Here is a 17,739-nt window from a genome sequence, read left to right on the forward strand (position 1 = left end):
AAACATCTAATTTTGCAGTGAGTCTGTGAGAGCATCTACTCCCTCTATCCTATCCCCTCCTTTCACTTGTCCTCCTCTCTCTATCACTCTCTCCTTTCCTCTTCTCCTACCCCCTCTCCTTTCCTCTTCTCCTACCCCCTCTCCTTTCCTCTTCTCCTACCTTTCCTCTTCTCCTACTCCTTTCCTACACCCTCTCTCCTCTCCCTATCACTCTCTCCTTTCCTCTTCTCCTACCCCCTCTCCTTTCCCACACCCTTTCTCCTCTCCTCCAGGGGTTATAGTGACAGCAGAGAACACATCTGAGTTGAAAGCATGAGAGTGAAGGAGATGTTTGCATTTTAATGCTGAGATATTGAAATCTGACACTCCACCACTCTCTCTCTCTCTCTCTCTCTCTCTCTCTCTCTCTCTCTCTCTCTCTCTCATTCACCCCTTTCTCTGTGGTATCCATGGAGAAGTAATACGATGCTGGCTTTAACAGGAGATTAGGATGAGGAGAGGGAGGAGAGGTTGGAGGATGTGGGGAGGTCCCCCTCTCCTTGGGGGCGAAATCACCTTGCAGCTTTTTATTCTTTTTCTTTCTCTGTAATAAAAGGGGGGATGAAATGGAGCGAGGCCCAATGACACTGTGAATAGCAGTGAATGAAGGGTGTTTCCCTGTTTGGTGATTCAGTGGGTTGGTGGGAGACTACCTTGATGTGCCCCAAATGGCAACCTATTTCCTTTATAGTGGACTACTGTTGACTAGGACCCTAAAAGTAGTGCACTATACAGGGAATAGGCTGCCGTTTGGAACTCAAGCCATGTCTAACCGCATGACTGATCTTAGTCAGATCCCGGGGAAGTTGATCAAATGATCGAAGCACCTTTCCTCCCCTTCTTTCTCTCTGTCTCTCTGTCTCTCTGTCTCTCTGTCTCTCTGTCTCTCTGTCTCTCTGTCTCTCTGTCTCTCTGTCTCTCTGTCTGTCTGTCTGTCTGTCTGTCTGTCTGTCTGTCTGTCTGTCTGTCTGTCTGTCTGTCTGTCTGTCTGTCTGTCTGTTTGTCTGTCTGTCTGTCTCTTCCTATCCCTGTCCCTCTCTTTACTTCTCCTCCTCCTGCCCTCTCCTGCCCTCTCCACCTATCTCGCTCTCCCCCTCCACATTCCCCAACTCCCACTTTCCCCCTCTCTCTGTCGCCACTGTGTAAATGACAGTGTTTCTGACTCCTGCTCTTCAAACACACTAACATGCTTGGGGCCAATGTCAGCCTCATGCTTGGGGCCAATATCAGCCTCATGCTGGGGGCCAATATCAACCACATGCTGGGGGCCAATACCAGCCACATGCTGGGGGCCAATATCAGCCTCATGCTGGGGCCCAATATCAACCACATGCTGGGGGCCAATATCAGCCACATGCTGGCGGCCAATATCAGCCACATTCTGGGGGCCAATATCAGCCACATGCTGGGGGCCAATATCAGTTAGTATTACTGTAAAGCAGCGATCCACAACTGGTGGTTTGCGACCCAAATTTGGGTCGTGGGAAGTTTTGAGTGGGTCCCAAGTGTCTGAGTAAAAAGATGTATATATTCTTTTACACATTTAGTTTTATTTCATGAAAAATAATCCAGTCTGAAGTTAAATGACTAAAATCAGGCAGAAAGTGTGCACAAATGATAATGAACCTATATTTTTAAATAATTGAACATTTATTCAATCACACTATGGTCAAAGTTTTTGGTTGATGTTGTGGTCTCAAACCGGTACACTTAACATTTGACATGAAGAACAAGGACAAAATTGAATTATTAACAATGAAAAAGGTGGGACTGTTGTTCCCACGTCATATAATTGGACCACTGCTGTAGAGTACTGTGGATTAGCCTGTATCTGTCACTGGATCAGGGGCTGTGGGATGGACGGACAGATAGACAGACGGACAGACGGACGGACGGACAGACGGACAGACAGACAGACAGACAGACAGACAGACAGACAGACAGACAGACAGACAGGTTCCCTGAGGAGAGAGGTGGTGAGGAGAGAGGTGTTGAGGAGAGAGGTGGTGAGGAGAGAGGTGGTGAGGAGAGAGGTGTTGAGGAGATAGGTGGTGAGGAGAGAGGTGTTGAGGAGAGAGGTGGTGAGAAGAGAGGTGTTGAGGAGACAGGTGGTGAGGAGAGAGGTGTTGAGGAGAGAGGTGTTGAGGAGACAGGTGGTGAGGAGAGAGGTGTTGAGGATACAGGTGGTGAGGAGAGAAGTGTTGAGGAGACAGGTGGTGAGGAGAGAGGTGGTGAGGAGAGAGCTGGTGAGGAGAGAGCTGGTGAGGAGAGAGGTGTTGAGGAGAGAGGTGGTGAGAAGAGAGTTGTTGAGGAGACAGGTGGTGAGGAGAGAGGTGTTGAGGAGAGAGGGGTTGAGGAGAGAGAGGTGAGAAGAGAGTTGTTGAGGAGACAGGTGGTGAGGAGAGAGGTGTTGAGGAGAGAGGGGTTGAGGAGACAGGTGGTGAGGAGAGAGGTGTTGAGGAGAGAGGTGTTGAGGAGAGAGGTGGTGAGAAGAGAGGTGTTGAGGAGACAGGTGGTGAGGAGAGAGGTGTTGAGGAGAGAGGTGTTGAGGAGACAGGTGGTGAGGAGAGAGAGGTGAGAAGAGAGTTGTTGAGGAGACAGGTGGTGAGGAGAGAGGTGTTGAGGAGAGAGGGGTTGAGGAGACAGGTGGTGAGGAGAGAGGTGTTGAGGAGAGAGGGGTTGAGGAGACAGGTGGTGAGGAGAGAGGGGTTGAGGAGAGAGGTGTTGAGGAGAGAGGTGGTGAGGTGAGAGTTGTTGAGGACACAGGTGGTGAGGAGAGAGGGGTTGAGGAGAGAGAGGTGAGAAGAGGAAATGAAAATCAACTAAACGAATATGAAACATGCAGCGCTGGCTTTGCTCTCATGTCTTTAAATATTTTTCTTCTCTCACTCTTCTCTTTCCCTCACCTCATTCTCTCCCTCTCCTCTTTCTGTCACCTCATTCTCTCACCTTTCTCTTTCTGTCACCTCATTCTCTCCCGCTCTCTTTCCCTCACCTCATTCTCTCACCTTTCTCTTACTGTCACCTCATTCTCTCCCTCTCTCTTTCTGTCACCTCATTCTCTACCTCTTCTCTTTCCCTCACCTCATTCTCTCCCTCTTCTCATTCCCTCACCTCATTCTCTCCCTCTTCTCTTTCCCTCACCTCATTCTCTCACTTTTCTCTTTCCCTTACCTCATTCTCTCACTCTTCTCTTTCCCTCACCTCATTCTCTCCCTCTTCGCTTTCTGTTACCTCATTCGCTCACTCTTCTCTTTCCCTCACCTCATTCTCTCCCTCTCCTCTTTCTGTCACCTCATTCTCTCACCTTTCTCTTTCTGTCACCTCATTCTCTCCCTCTCTCCTTCTGTCACCTCATTCTCTCACCTTTCTCTTTCTGTCACCTCATTCTCTCCCTCTCTCTTTCCCTCACCTCATTCTCTCCCTCTCTCCTTCTGTCACCTCATTCTCTCCCTCTCTCTTGCCCTCACCTCATTCTCTCCCTCTCTCCTTCTGTCACCTCATTCTCTCACTTTTTCTTTCTGTCACCTCATTCTCTCCCTCTCTCTTTCTGTCACCTCATTCTCTCCCTCTCTCCTTCTGTCACCTCATTCTCTCCCTCTCTCTTTCCCTCACCTCATTCTCTCACTTTTTCGTTCCCTCACCTCATTCTCTCCCTCTCTCCTTCTGTCACCTCATTCTCTCCCTCTTCTCTGTCCCTTACCTCATTCTCTCACTTTTTCTTTCTGTCACCTCATTCTCTCCCTCTCTCTTTCCCTCACCTCATTCTCTCCCTCTCTCCTTCTGTCACCTCATTCTCTCCCTCTCTCACTTTCTCTCCCTCTCTCACTTTTTCTTTCCCTCACCTCATTCTCTCATCTTTCTATTTCTGTCACCTCATTCTCTCCCTCTCCTCTTTCTGTCACCTCATTCTCTCATCTTTCTCTTTCTGTCACCTCATTCTCTCCCTCTCTCCTTCTGTCACCTCATTCTCTCCCTCTCTCTTTCCCTCACCTCATTCTCTCACTTTTTCTTTCCCTCACCTCATTCTCTCCCTCTCTCCTTCTGTCACCTCATTCTCTCCCTCTCTCCTTCTGTCTTCTCATTCTCACCCTCTCTCTTTCCCTCACCTCATTCTCTCACTTTTCTCTGTTAAATCAACACAAATCCAACTCTGTAATAACCAGCTGATGTGTTACAGGCTTGCTTATTACCATAACCCAACCTAGTCACTATCTGAATGGCTTCACTCTGGGAGTGTCCTAGTCTCAATGTGTCTGATTGTCTGAGTCCAATACTTCAATATCCAGCGTCTATCTCTCTCTCTCTTCATTTCTCTCTCTATCCTGCATACCTCTATCCTCGCTTCCCTCTCTCTCTCTCTCTGCTGGCTGGATGGGTGATTGTGTCTCAGTGTAGACAGAGAGAGCTCTCCACTCCCCCTCCCTCCCTCTCTCTCTCTCTGCTGGCTGGATGGGTGATTCTGTCTCAGTGTAGGCAGAGAGAGCTCTCCCCCCTCCCTCTCTCTCTCTCTCTCTCTCTGCTGGCTGGATGGGTGATTGTGTCTCAGAGTAGACAGAGAGAGCTCTCCCCCGTCCTTCTCTCTCTCTCTCTCTGCTGGCTGGATGGGCGATTGTGTCTCAGAGTAGACAGAGAGAGCTCTCCCCCCTCCCTCCCCCTCTCTCTCTCTCTCTGCTGGCTGGATGGGTGATTGTGTCTCAGTGTAGACAGAGAGAGCTCTCCCCCCTCCCCTCCCTCTCTCTCTCTCTGATGGCTGGATGGGTGATTGTGTCTCAGTGTAGACACAGGAAGCTCTCCATCAGCAGTAGTCCCCACCTTGTCTGTGTGTCTACTCTGACCTAGGAAGAAATACAGCACAGATAATATCGCTGGCAGAGCAATACACACACACACACACACACACACACACACACACACACACACACACACACACACACACACACACACACACACACACACACACACACACACACACACACACACACACAGACACACACACACACACACACACACACACACGCACGCATACACATGTACCCTCCGCACAACGGCCCTACCAACAGCAAATTGATTCTGCAGCACCAAATTCCCTTGGAGAGGAGAGGAGAGCTTTATTATTCCCTGTAGAGACAGTGGTCTGACCCATTTTGTAGTGTAGAGACAGTGTGTGTGTGTGTTTGTGTGTGTGTGTTTGTGTGTGTGTGTGTGTGTGTGTGTGTGTCTACATATGTCTGTGTGTAGTGACTGATGTCCAATCAGTATACCAGTGGGCGTTGTGCTTTGAGTTTTATGAAAGGTGTGTTTGTGTGTGCGTTCGTTCGTTCGTTCGTTGGTTCATCAGTTCTTATGTGCGTTAAACGTCTGCTGTCTCTGTCACTGGGGTGATAGTGTCTCTAACCTCCTCTGATAACAGGGGACACAGGCTGCACAGAGACCGTGACATTGATAGTGTCTCTAACCTCCTCTGATAACAGGGGACACAGGCTGCACAGAGACCGTGACATTGATAGTGTCTCTAACCTCCTCTGATAACAGGGGACACAGGCTGCACAGAGACCGTGACATTGATAGTGTCTCTAACCTCCTCTGATAACAGGGGACACAGGCTGCACAGAGACCGTGACATTGACAGTGTCTCTAACCTCCTCTGATAACAGGGGACACAGGCTGCACAGAGACCGTGACATTGACAGTGGCCAGGATACACACGTAGACCGTGTGTGTTTTTGAGAGAAAGAAAAGTAGTTTGGTGATTGTGTGTGTGTGTTTTTTTGTTTTAAGCCTTTCTCACACCTTTAAACATTAACATTAACAGGGACGACATTAACATTAACAGGGATGACATTAACATTAACAGGGATGACATTAACATTAACAGGGATGACATTAACATTAACAGGGATGACATTAACATTAACAGGGATGACATTAACATTAACAGGGATGACATTAACATTAACAGAGATGACATTAACATTAACATTAACAGGGATGACATTAACATTAACAGGGACGACATTAACATTAACAGAGATGACATTAACATTAACAGGGACGACATTAACATTAACAGAGATGACATTAACATTAACAGGGACGACATTAACATTAACAGAGATGACATTAACATTAACAGGGATGACATTAACATTAACATTAACAGGGATGACATTAACATTAACAGGGACGACATTAACATTAACAGAGATAACATTAACATTAACAGGGATGACATTAACATTAACAGAGATGACATTAACATTAACATTAACAGGGATGACATTAAAATTAACAGGGACGACATTAACATTAACAGAGATGACATTAACATTAACAGGGATGACATTAACATAAACATTAACAGGGATGACATTAACATTAACATTAACAGGGATGACATTAACATTAACAGGGATGACATTAACATTGATGACGTTAACATTAACATTAACAGGGATGACATTAACATTGATGACGTTAACATTAACATTAACAGGGATGACATTAACATTAACAGGGACGACATTAACATTAACAGAGATGACATTAACGTTAACATTAACAGGGATGACATTAACATTAACATTAACAGGGATGAAATTAACATTAACATTAACAGGGATGACATTAACATTAACAGGGATGACATTAACATTAACATTAACAGGGATGACATTGACATTAACATTAACAGGGATGACATTAACATTAACATTAACAGGGATGACATTAACATTAACATTAACAGGGATGACATTAAAATTAACAGGGACGACATTAACATTAACAGAGATGACATTAACATTAACAGGGATGACATTAACATAAACATTAACAGGGATGACATTAACATTAACATTAACAGGGATGACATTAACATTAACAGGGATGACATTAACATTGATGACGTTAACATTAACATTAACAGGGATGACATTAACATTGATGACGTTAACATTAACATTAACAGGGATGACATTAACATTAACAGGGACGACATTAACATTAACAGAGATGACATTAACGTTAACATTAACAGGGATGACATTAACATTAACATTAACAGGGATGAAATTAACATTAACATTAACAGGGATGACATTAACATTAACAGGGATGACATTAACATTAACATTAACAGGGATGACATTGACATTAACATTAACAGGGATGACATTAACATTAACATTAACAGGGATGACATTAACATTAACAGGCATGACATTAACATTGATGACGTTAACATTAACATTAACAGGGGTGACATTAACATTAACAGGGATGACATTAACATTGATGACGTTAACATTAACATTAACAGGGATGACATTAACATTGACATCAAGTTGTACTTTAAAAGTAGTTTTACTACTGCACAGAACAATCCCAAGTTTCCTCTCTGGAAATGAGTACTAAGCCATTTTCTGGCACTATTTGATGAAAGTGCCGAAGCCTTCAGAAAGCCTTGGTTTCCCATCACTAGTTAGTAAGTTATTTACAGTATGAAAAACTATTCAAATTCAAAACTATTCAAAACGTTTCTCTGGATAGGGTTTGATAAATGACTAAAATGTTTAAAAACATTTGTTGAAAAATGTACTTTAAATTACTTGCAAAACATTACAGGACACTTGCTGCAACTAGCAATCCTTGCCAGTAACCTACTTTGCCTTCACTGACTCTTCTGTTGGCAGGGAATGTCATCCCTGTTAATGTTAATGTCATCCCTGTTAATGTTGATGTCATCCCTGTTAATGTAAATGTCATCCCTGTTAATGTAAATGTCATCCCTGTTAATGTTAATGTCATCCCTGTTAATGTTAATGTCATCCCTGTTAATGTTAATGTCATCCCTGTTAATGTTAATGTCATCCCTGTTAATGTTAATGTCATCACTGTTAATGTTAATGTCATCCCTGTTAATGTCATCCCTGTTAATGTCATCCCTGTTAATGTAAATGTCATCCCTGTTAATGTTAATTAATGTCATCCCTGTTAATGTTAATGTCATCCCTGTTAATGTCATCCCTGTTAATGTCATCCCTGTAAATGTCATCCCTGTTAATGTAAATGTCATCCCTGTTAATGTAAATGTCATCCCTGTTAATGTTAATGCCATCCCTGTTAATGTCATCCCTGTTAATGTCATCCCTGTAAATGTCATCCCTGTTAATGTAAATGTCATCCCTGTTAATGTTAACATCGTCCCTGTTAATGTTAACATCATCCCTGTTAATGTCATCTCTGTTAATGTTAATGTCATCCCTGTTAATGTTAACATCATCCCTGTTAATGTTAACATCATCCCTGTTAATGTTAACATCATCCCTGTTAATGTTAACATCATCCCTGTTAATGTTAACATCATCCCTGTTAATGTCATCTCTGTTAATGTTAATGTCATCTCTGTTAATGTTAATGTCATCTCTGTTAATGTTAATGTCATCCCTGTTAATGTTAATGTCATCACTGTTAATGTTAATGTCATCCCTGTTAATGTCATCCCTGTTAATGTCATCCCTGTTAATGTAAATGTCATCTCTGTTAATGTTAATGTCATCCCTGTTAATGTTAATGTCATCACTGTTAATGTTAATGTCATCCCTGTTAATGTCATCCCTGTTAATGTCATCCCTGTTAATGTCATCCCTGTTAATGTAGATGTCATCCCTGTTAATGTTAATGCCATCCCTGTTAATGTCATCCCTGTTAATGTCATCCCTGTAAATGTCGTCCCTGTTAATGTAAATGTCGTCCCTGTTAATGTTAACATCGTCCCTGTTAATGTCATCTCTGTTAATGTTAACGTCATCTCTGTTAATGTTAACGTCATCCCTGTTAATGTTAACGTCATCCCTGTTAATGTTAACGTCATCCCTGTTAATGTTAACGTCATCTCTGTTAATGTTAATCTAATCCCTGTTAATCTCTCTCTCTCTCTCTCTCTCTCTCTCTCTCTCTCTCTCTCTCTCTCTCTCTCTCTCTCTCTCTCTCTCTCTCTCTCTCTCTCTCTCTCTCTCTCTCTCTCTCTCTCTCTCTCTCTCTCTCTCTCTCTCTCTCTCTCTCTCTCTCTCTCTCTCTCTCTCTCTCTCTCTCTTCCCCCCCCTCTCTCGGCACAAACATTTACAGATTCCAGAGTTGAGATGGTTGTCGTTGTCTACTTGACTGTAGAAACAATATTGTCAAATTACAGTGCCCCTGGAGCAAATTAGGGTTAAGTGTTTTGCTCTGACTGACCTTGGTGTACCCTCTCAGTAGCCCACATTATGTCAGATGGACTCTCAATAACTCTAAATGCCTCTTAGTGGCTGATACAATGCAATATTATTGAATGCTTAGAACCTAATAGTACATTTTGGCCTTTGTCCAGCAGTACAGGTAACCTGAGAAAAAACCTTTTTAGTGATTTATGAGTTTCAGTTGGACAGAAAGAGAGGAACACTGGGTGGACCCATACACCACACACACAACACAGCACACACAGCACACACTACACACCACACACACTACACACACACACACACACACACACACACACTCCTCAGAGATTCAAAACTGATTATAAATGTGTTCATTTCTGTGTTCTACCCTGAGGCTAGGCTAAATCTGATGAGGGAACGTATTCGTTTTCAAGGTGAACAAAATAATAAAACAGAGCATCAAAAACATGTTGAAAAAATAAATGACTTGGAGAACTGTTTGAAATTCGAGACCGGTAACTCAGTAGCATGATTTCTTTTGACACTAAGTTCTAAATTGGAATACACGAGAAATCTGGAATATTTGCATCGCTAAGAACACTCAGATTCTCAGAATTCCACCCAACCATTAAGTTGAATGTTCTGTTCTTCTAGAACGTGGCTAGTGACTACTACAAACGAGCTCCAACAATTCAAACGCAATGTAGCAACAGCCACAGTTAATAAAGCTGCAATGTAACGTTTCCTTACAAAAGCCAAAAAAAAATAGCAAAGTGTTTTGGGGATACTAAGTTACAACAGTCATTCAGGTAGCAAACTCCCAAACTCCCAGACTTCAAAGTGAGTGACACCGTTCACTCAAAATGACACAACATTAATACCACTGCTGCCTCTTTGGTTACACCCTCTCATACATTGGAGAGTGAATTCAGAACACCTGCAGTGGATACAAAACACATAGCCATGATGGAGTACTCACAGTGAGAGTGAAGAGGAGAGGTGGAGTACTCACAGTGAGAGTGAAGAGGAGAGGTGGAGTACTCACAGTGAGAGTGAAGAGAAGCGGTGGAGTACTCACAGTGAGAGTGAAGAGGAGAGGTGGAGTACTCACAGTGAGAGTAAAGAGGAGAGGTGGAGTACTCACAGTGAGAGTGAAGAGGAGAGGTGGAGTACTCACAGTGAGAGTGAAGAGGAGAGGTGGAGTACTCACAGTGAGAGTGAAGAGAAGCGGTGGAGTACTCACAGTGAGAGTAAAGAGGAGAGGTGGAGTACTCACAGTGAGAGTAAAGAGGAGAGGTGGAGTACTCATAGTGAGAGTAAAGAGGAGAGGTGGAGTACTCACAGTGAGAGTGAAGAGGAGAGGTGGAGTACTCACAGTGAGGGTAAAGAGGAGAGGTGGAGTACTCACAGTGAGAGTAAAGAGGAGAGGTGGAGTACTCACAGTGAGAGTAAAGAGGAGAGGTGGAGTACTCACAGTGAGGGTAAAGAGAGGTGGAGTACTCACAGTGAGAGTGAAGAGGAGAGGTGGAGTACTCACAGTGAGGGTAAAGAGGAGAGGTGGAGTACTCACAGTGAGAGTAAAGAGGAGAGGTGGAGTACTCATAGTGAGAGTGAAGAGGAGAGGTGGAGTACTCACAGTGAGGGTAAAGAGGAGAGGTGGAGTACTCATAGTGAGAGTAAAGAGGAGAGGTGGAGTACTCACAGTGAGAGTGAGGAGGAGAGGTGGAGTACTCACAGTGAGAGTAAAGAGGAGAGGTGGAGTACTCACAGTGAGAGTAAAGAGGAGAGGTGGAGTACTCACAGTGAGAGTGAAGAGGAGAGGTGGAGTACTCACCGTGAGGTTGAAGTCAGAAGGCTGTTGTAGATCTTTACTTGTGTGAATCTGCAGACACAGAAAAAAGAAACAGAAAACCAGGGTGATAAGAAACTAAAGAGAAGGAAGAGATCAAAGGTCCGGTATTATGGGGGAGGGGAGAGGGGGGAGGGGAGAGGGGGCCGCCAAGGCACCCACTTCCATCCATATCTGAGGATGTCGGAAGATGTGCATGAGCATCTGTTTATGATTTCAAAGGTTGCAAGTTCAAACCCACTGATAGAAAGTTGTTTTTGATAATTTTTGTTATTAACCTATCCCAAACCTTAACCCTTACCTTAACCAATCGGTGTTAATTCATAACCTTAAGAATTTGGAGCAAAATTCTTTAGAGTCTAAGATGTGTGGGGGGCTAAGTTAACATATGGAATTTTTTTAATATGGTCATACTATGGATCATTTAGATATTTTGATTTATAATTTTAGGACCCCTTTAAGACAACAACAACAACAACAACAAAATAAATTATTTTATATTGATTTTGTCCTTTGCAACTAAATCCCATAGAAATACATTGAACAACACGTTCACTAATGGCAGAATGAACAGTCAAAAAATTAATCATAAGAAACAAGGTTTTGAAGTGTCTCTCCTAAATCTAGGAGATATAAAAATAAAAAAAACTCACGAAATATATATGTATAAATATATACTTTTTTATCTTCGTACTTCCGTTTGTTTTTTTTTTAAACGATACCGTTTACGTTCAGACGAGCCCACAGGTGGAGAACACCATTGTGTTGGTGAGAGTCTCCCCTTTCCATAGAGTGGTCATACTAGTTTTGTAGGTCAAAGCGTACGGACACTACAGATGTAGTGGGGGGGATGTCTCAGGGTCTGATAAAACACCACTCGACCTCTGTCACCTTTCACCCCAGATGCAGAAGCGCGACGTCCTGGCGGATGCGGTTGGTTGAGACTCATCCAATGTAACAACAACAACAAAAAAACAGATCTCTCTGGCTTAAACTGACGGATTTTGATGGGGATTTTTTTTTGTTTGTTGAGTAAGTTAGATTGATGCACCCGGTGCCTCGACTTTAGGGGGTTAATGCCTAAACTGAACCTTATTTGACGTTTGGAACATTCTTTGAAATTTGACGTTTGAGAAACATAGATGAATGTTTAATTCTGATGTGACACTGTGAGAGCTGGTAGAGAGGGGGGGTGATGGTGTTTGTGTGCGTGCGTGCGTGTGTGTGTGTGTGTGTGCGTGCGTGCGTGTGTGTGAAATACACAGACACACCCGTGGAGAGCCGAGGGAGGAAGAGAGGAAAATAGGTCCACTGTCATCTCTCTTTCTGTCAAGCCTCTGTTTGAACAGTGTATACCCCTCTTCTCTCCTCCTCTCCATCCCTCTCTTCTCCCTGGCATAAATCCCCTGTTAACAGGAGGTAGTTTGGCTTCAGTATTTCATAACCCTGTGAGCCTGTCTCTCTGGTCCACTACCAGGGAATAAAGACATAGGCTCTGTCCCAAAAGGCATCCAGGTTTACTTCAGAGTGCACTACGTGGTTATTTGGGACACAGTGGGAATAAAGACACACCTACTGTCTCTGCTGTGTGCTCACTCTAACACTCTCTACCTCTCTCTCTCTCCCTCCTTCTACATTAATTTCTCTCTCTCACTCTCTCCCTCCATAGTGTTTTACGTGCTTTCTTTATGTGTGCATGTGTGTGTGTCCTCTCTGTCCTGTTAGCTGGTGTGTGTTGTGTGTGTGTGTGTGTTGTGTGTGTGTGTGTGTGTTGTGTGTGTGTGAATGTAATTCGGGGATTAGGGAGTTTTCGCCAAGTCAAACAAACAAATATGGCTGATCAGAGCAGATCAGATCATTGCAGATCATAACAGATCAGAGCAGAACAGATCAGAGTAGATCAGAACAGAACAGAACAGAGTAGAGTAGAACAGAACAGAGTAGATCAGAACAGAGCAGAACAGAACAGAACAGAGCAGGAGAGAACAGAACAGAGCAGATTAGTGAGGAAACAAAAAAACAACTGTAGAAGAGTGAAACCACATGGAAAGATGTTTTTTCATCGCAAAGCAGCTTTTAGAAAACAGGTACTCACAGACTCTCTCTCTCTCTCTCTCTCTTTCTCGCTCTCTCTTTCTCTCTCTCTTTCTCTCTCATTCTCTCTCTCACTTTCTCTCTCACTCTCTCTCTCACTCTCTCTATCCATGTCTCTATCCATGTCTCTCTCTTCTTGTGTGTGTGCATTCATTCGTGTGCGTGTGAGTGCACGTGTGTGCGTTCGTTCATGTGCGTGCAATTGTGTGTGCGTTCGTTCGTGTGCGTGTACGTGTGTGAGCGTTCATTAATGTGAGTACACGTGTGTGTGTGTGTGTTCGTGTGCGTGTGAGTGCACGTGTGGGTGTGTGTGTGTGCGTTTGTGTGTGTGTGAGTGCATGTGCACGTGTGTGTGTGTGTGTGCGTTCGTGTGCGTGTACGTGTGTGTGCGTTCATGTGCGTGCACGTGTGTGAGCGTTCATTAATGTGAGTACACGTGTGTGTGTGTGTGTTCGTGTGCGTGTGAGTGCACGTGTGGGTGTGTGTGTGTGCGTTTGTGTGTGTGTGAGTGCATGTGCACGTGTGTGTGTGTGTGTGCGTGCGTGTGAGTGCATGTGTGTGTGAGTGCACGTGTGTGTGTGCGTTCATGTGCGTGTGCGTGCACTTGTGTGTGTGTTCGTGTGCATGTGAGTGCACGTGTGTGTTCGTTATGATGTAAGCCAGCCAGCCAGCCAGTCAACCAGCCAGCCAGCCAGCCAGTCAACCAGCCAGCCAGCCAGCCAGTCAACCAGCCAGCCAGCCAGTCAACCAGCCAGCCAGCCAGTCAACCAGCCAACCAGCCAGCCAGCCAGCCTTCCAGCCAGGTGAGACCATGAGAAAACATACACATTTCATCCCACTAAACAAACTACACTTCCCATGAGGCTTTGCTGTCTGTTCCATATATCATGGGAGTTGGAGTTTACTGCATGTATATTGTTCCATGTGGACGTGATACGTTACCCCTACAGATGTTGGAGGTGTCTTGAAAGTCTCATTGGCATGTCATGAGAGGACAGAAAACAGACTATAAAAAACAGTTGGGATGCAACAACAACTCTCAGAGAGTGAGGCTAACGCAATATGTCTCGCTATGTAAACACACGGAGCCCTGAACAGCAACCACAAAACAAACCAACTGCAAACTGTCTACTTGCTAAAGGCTTAGTCCCAGATGTAGTTTGTCTACTTTTGGACAGGGATCAAAGGTCACAGCTCTACTTTATCGCCTTTTGCTGACAACCAGTGAGTATCAGACAACCCCCTTTTCTCTCCTTCCGTCCTTCTTTCTTTGTTATTTTGACCAATGCACACATCCACTCAAGTACGTACACACACAAACACACACACCGCGTACACATGCGCGCACACACACACACACATATCCGTTGATATACAGTATATACACTACCGCTACTCATTCCAGGGTTTTTCTTTATTTTTACTATTTTCTACATTGTTGAATAATAATGAAGACATCACAACTATGAAATAATACATACGGAATCATGTAGTAACCAAAAAAAGTGTTAAGCAAATCAAATATATTTTCTATTTTAGATTCTTCTAAGTAGCCATCCTTTGACTTGATGACAGCTTCGCACACTGTTGACATTCTCTCAACCAGCGTTGTGAGGTTGTCACTTGGAATGCATTTCAATTAACAGGTGTGCCCTATTCAAATTTGATTTGTGGAATTTATTTCCTTCACAATCAGTTGTGTTGTAACATGGTAGGGGTGGTATACAGAAGATAGCCCTATTTGTCAAAATATCAAGTCCATATTATGACAAGAACAGCTCAATAAGCAAAGAGAAACAACAGTCCATCATTACTTTAAGACATGAAGTACAATCGCAACAACCATCAAGCGCTATGATGAAACTGACTCTCATGAGGACAGGCACAGGAAAAGAAGACCCAGAGTTACCTCTGCTGCAGAGGATAAGTTCATTAGAGTTACCAGCCTCATAAATTGCAGTCCAAATAAATGTTTCAGAGTTCAAGTAACAGACACATCTCAACATTAACTGTTCAGAGGAGACTGTATGAATCAGGCCTTCACGGTTGAATTGCTGCAAAGAAACGACTACTAAAGGACACCAATAAGAAGAAGAGACTTGCTTGGGGCAAGAAACACGAGCAATGGCACATTAGACCAGTGAAAATCTGTCCTTTGGTCTGATGAGTCCAAATGTCACAATTTTGGTTTTAACCAACGTGTCTTTGTGAGATGATCTTCGCATGTGTGGTTCCCACCGTGAAGCATGGAGGAGGAGGTGTGATGGTGTGGGGGTGCTTTGCTGGTGACACTGCCAGTGACTTATTTAGAATTCAAGGCAAACCCAGCATGTCTACCTCAGCATTCTGCAGTGATAAGCCATCCCATCTGGTTTGCGCTTAGTGAGACTATCATTTGTCTTTCAACATGATAATGACCCAACACAACTCCAGGCTGTGTAAGGGCTATTTGACAAAGAAGGAGAGTGATGGAGTGATCCATCAGATGACCTGGCCTCCATAATCACCTGACCTCAACCCAATTGGGATGGTTTGGGAGGAGTTGGACCACAGAGTGAAGGAAAAGCAGCCACCAAGTACTCAGCATATGTGGGAACTCCAACTGTGTTGGAAAAGCATTCCAGGTGAAGCTGGTCGAGATAATGCCAAAAGTGTGCAAAACTGTCATCAAGGCATAGGATGGCTACTTTGAAGAATCTAAAATATAAAACATATTTTGATTTGTTTAACACTTTTTTGGTTACTTCATTAGTGTTATTTCATAGTTTCGATGTCTTCACTATTATTCTACAATGCAGAAGATAGTACAAATAAAGAAAAACCCTTAAATAAGTTGATGTGTCCAAACTTTTGACTGGTACTGTAGTCCAATACTGTATATCATCAGTATCCCACTACACTCTCATCCCACTATTACAACATGATATCATAAAATATTTCACTGTCCAATTTAACAAAGCAACCCAGCCTCAGAATGCGTCCCAAATAGCACTCTATCCACTATTTAGCACCCTACTTTTGAGCAGGGCCCATTGGGAATCCATAGGGCTCTGGTCAATAGTAATGCACTATAATGGAAAAGGGTGTTATTTGGGATGCGTTTCAGTGTAGGAGTAACCATGCAGACCCTGGTGGTGACAGAACTCTCATGGATATTAATATTTTCTTTCCTTGTCATTGGTTGTTTATCTACCATCGTTCCGATCCACTCTCATTCTGTTATTGAGACCATCCATCCTGTCAGTCTTACCCCGTTAAACAACGACTTGTGTGTGTAGAGGGGAAAGGGTGTGTCGGGGGAATGTGCTTGCGTGTCTATTCTGATGTGACAGGGGAAGGAAGAACGTCATGGGAATGTAATGAGAGTGTTGTGAGAACGTTATTAGCGGTCTGTAAGATGCACAATCAAGCGTAGCATCAGCGTTTGTGAGAGCACTTTGAAAACATCTTGAGACGCTTGTCTTATGCTGTCGTCCCTTATCTCTCTCTCTGTCTCTCTCTCTCTCTGTCTCTCTCTCCCTCTCTCTCTGTCTCGCTCTGTCTCTCTCTCTCTCTCTCTCTCTCTCTCTCTCTCTCTCTCTCTCTCTCTCTCTCTCTCTCTCTCTCTCTCTCTCTCTCTGTCTCTCTCTGTCTCTCTCTCTCTCTCTCTCTCTGTCTCTCTCTGTCTCTCTCTGTCTCTCTCTCTCTGTCTCTCTCTGTCTCTCTCTGTCTCTCTCTCTCTCTCTCTGTCTCTGTCTCTCTCTCTCTCTGTCTCTCTCTCCCTCTCTCTGTCTCTCTCTCCCTCTCTCTGTCTCTCTCTCTCTCTGTCTCTCTCTCTCTCTCTCCCTCTCTCTCTGTCTCTCTCTCTGTCTCTCTTTCTCTATCTCTCTCTCTCTCTGTCTCTCTCTCTCTCTGTCTCTCTCTCTCCCTCTCTCTCTGTCTCTCTCTGTCTCTCTCTCTGTCTCTCTCTCTCTCTTCACCCTCCTATGTACGTTTTTAGCTCATTCTCTCTCTATTTCTCTTCCTGCTGTCGGCCTTACATTTTTTTAACATACAGTTTTGCATATCTCCAGCAGGCACCCCCTAGCACTCTGTGTGTAGTAGAGGCTGGGTGTCCATAAGCTGTCATCCAAGATCGCATAGCAGTTCAGACGTCTTTTGTCCTCGTCTTGTCGTGTCCTGTATATATATATATTTACAACTTTTTTCACATACATTTTATTTTTATTTTCCATCAACTCATCTTCTAAACACTCTCCTGCAACCAGCCTCACCAATTTATATTTATAAAAAAGTATTATTTACCTCAGATCTGCAATCCTTCAGGAAGCTAGCCAGAAACTCCAGGAGGCTGGCCAGAAACTAGCCAGAAGCTAGCCAGGAGCTAGCCCAGAAGCTAATCAGAAGCTAACCACGGTTTGTGGTCATCGGCTGTCCTTTAGCTCGAAAATCTATCGAAAATCTATCGCCAGTTTTGTACGGCGCAGCGCGGCTCGGAACGGAACATACCGGACCAATTTTTCTCTCCATGTCCCTGGATTTCAACTGCTCTCTGGACATTCATACCCGGATCTCACA

The 17,739-nt window shown here is 43.9% G+C and overlaps 1 protein-coding gene across 1 annotated transcript in view; it reads right to left on the reverse strand.

Annotated features, from left to right (window-relative positions):
- LOC110499443 (RNA binding protein fox-1 homolog 3) overlaps positions 1 to 17,739 on the reverse strand; it is an 831,363-nt gene that overhangs the window by 548,134 nt on the left and 265,490 nt on the right. The window contains 1 exon segment of the mRNA XM_090213100.1: positions 11,074 to 11,121. The gene's annotated coding sequence lies outside the window, so the exon portion shown is untranslated.

This window comes from Oncorhynchus mykiss, chromosome 20, assembly GCF_057628025.1.
Source record: "Oncorhynchus mykiss isolate SJ-2025 chromosome 20, ASM5762802v1, whole genome shotgun sequence".
NCBI lineage: Eukaryota > Metazoa > Chordata > Actinopteri > Salmoniformes > Salmonidae > Oncorhynchus > Oncorhynchus mykiss.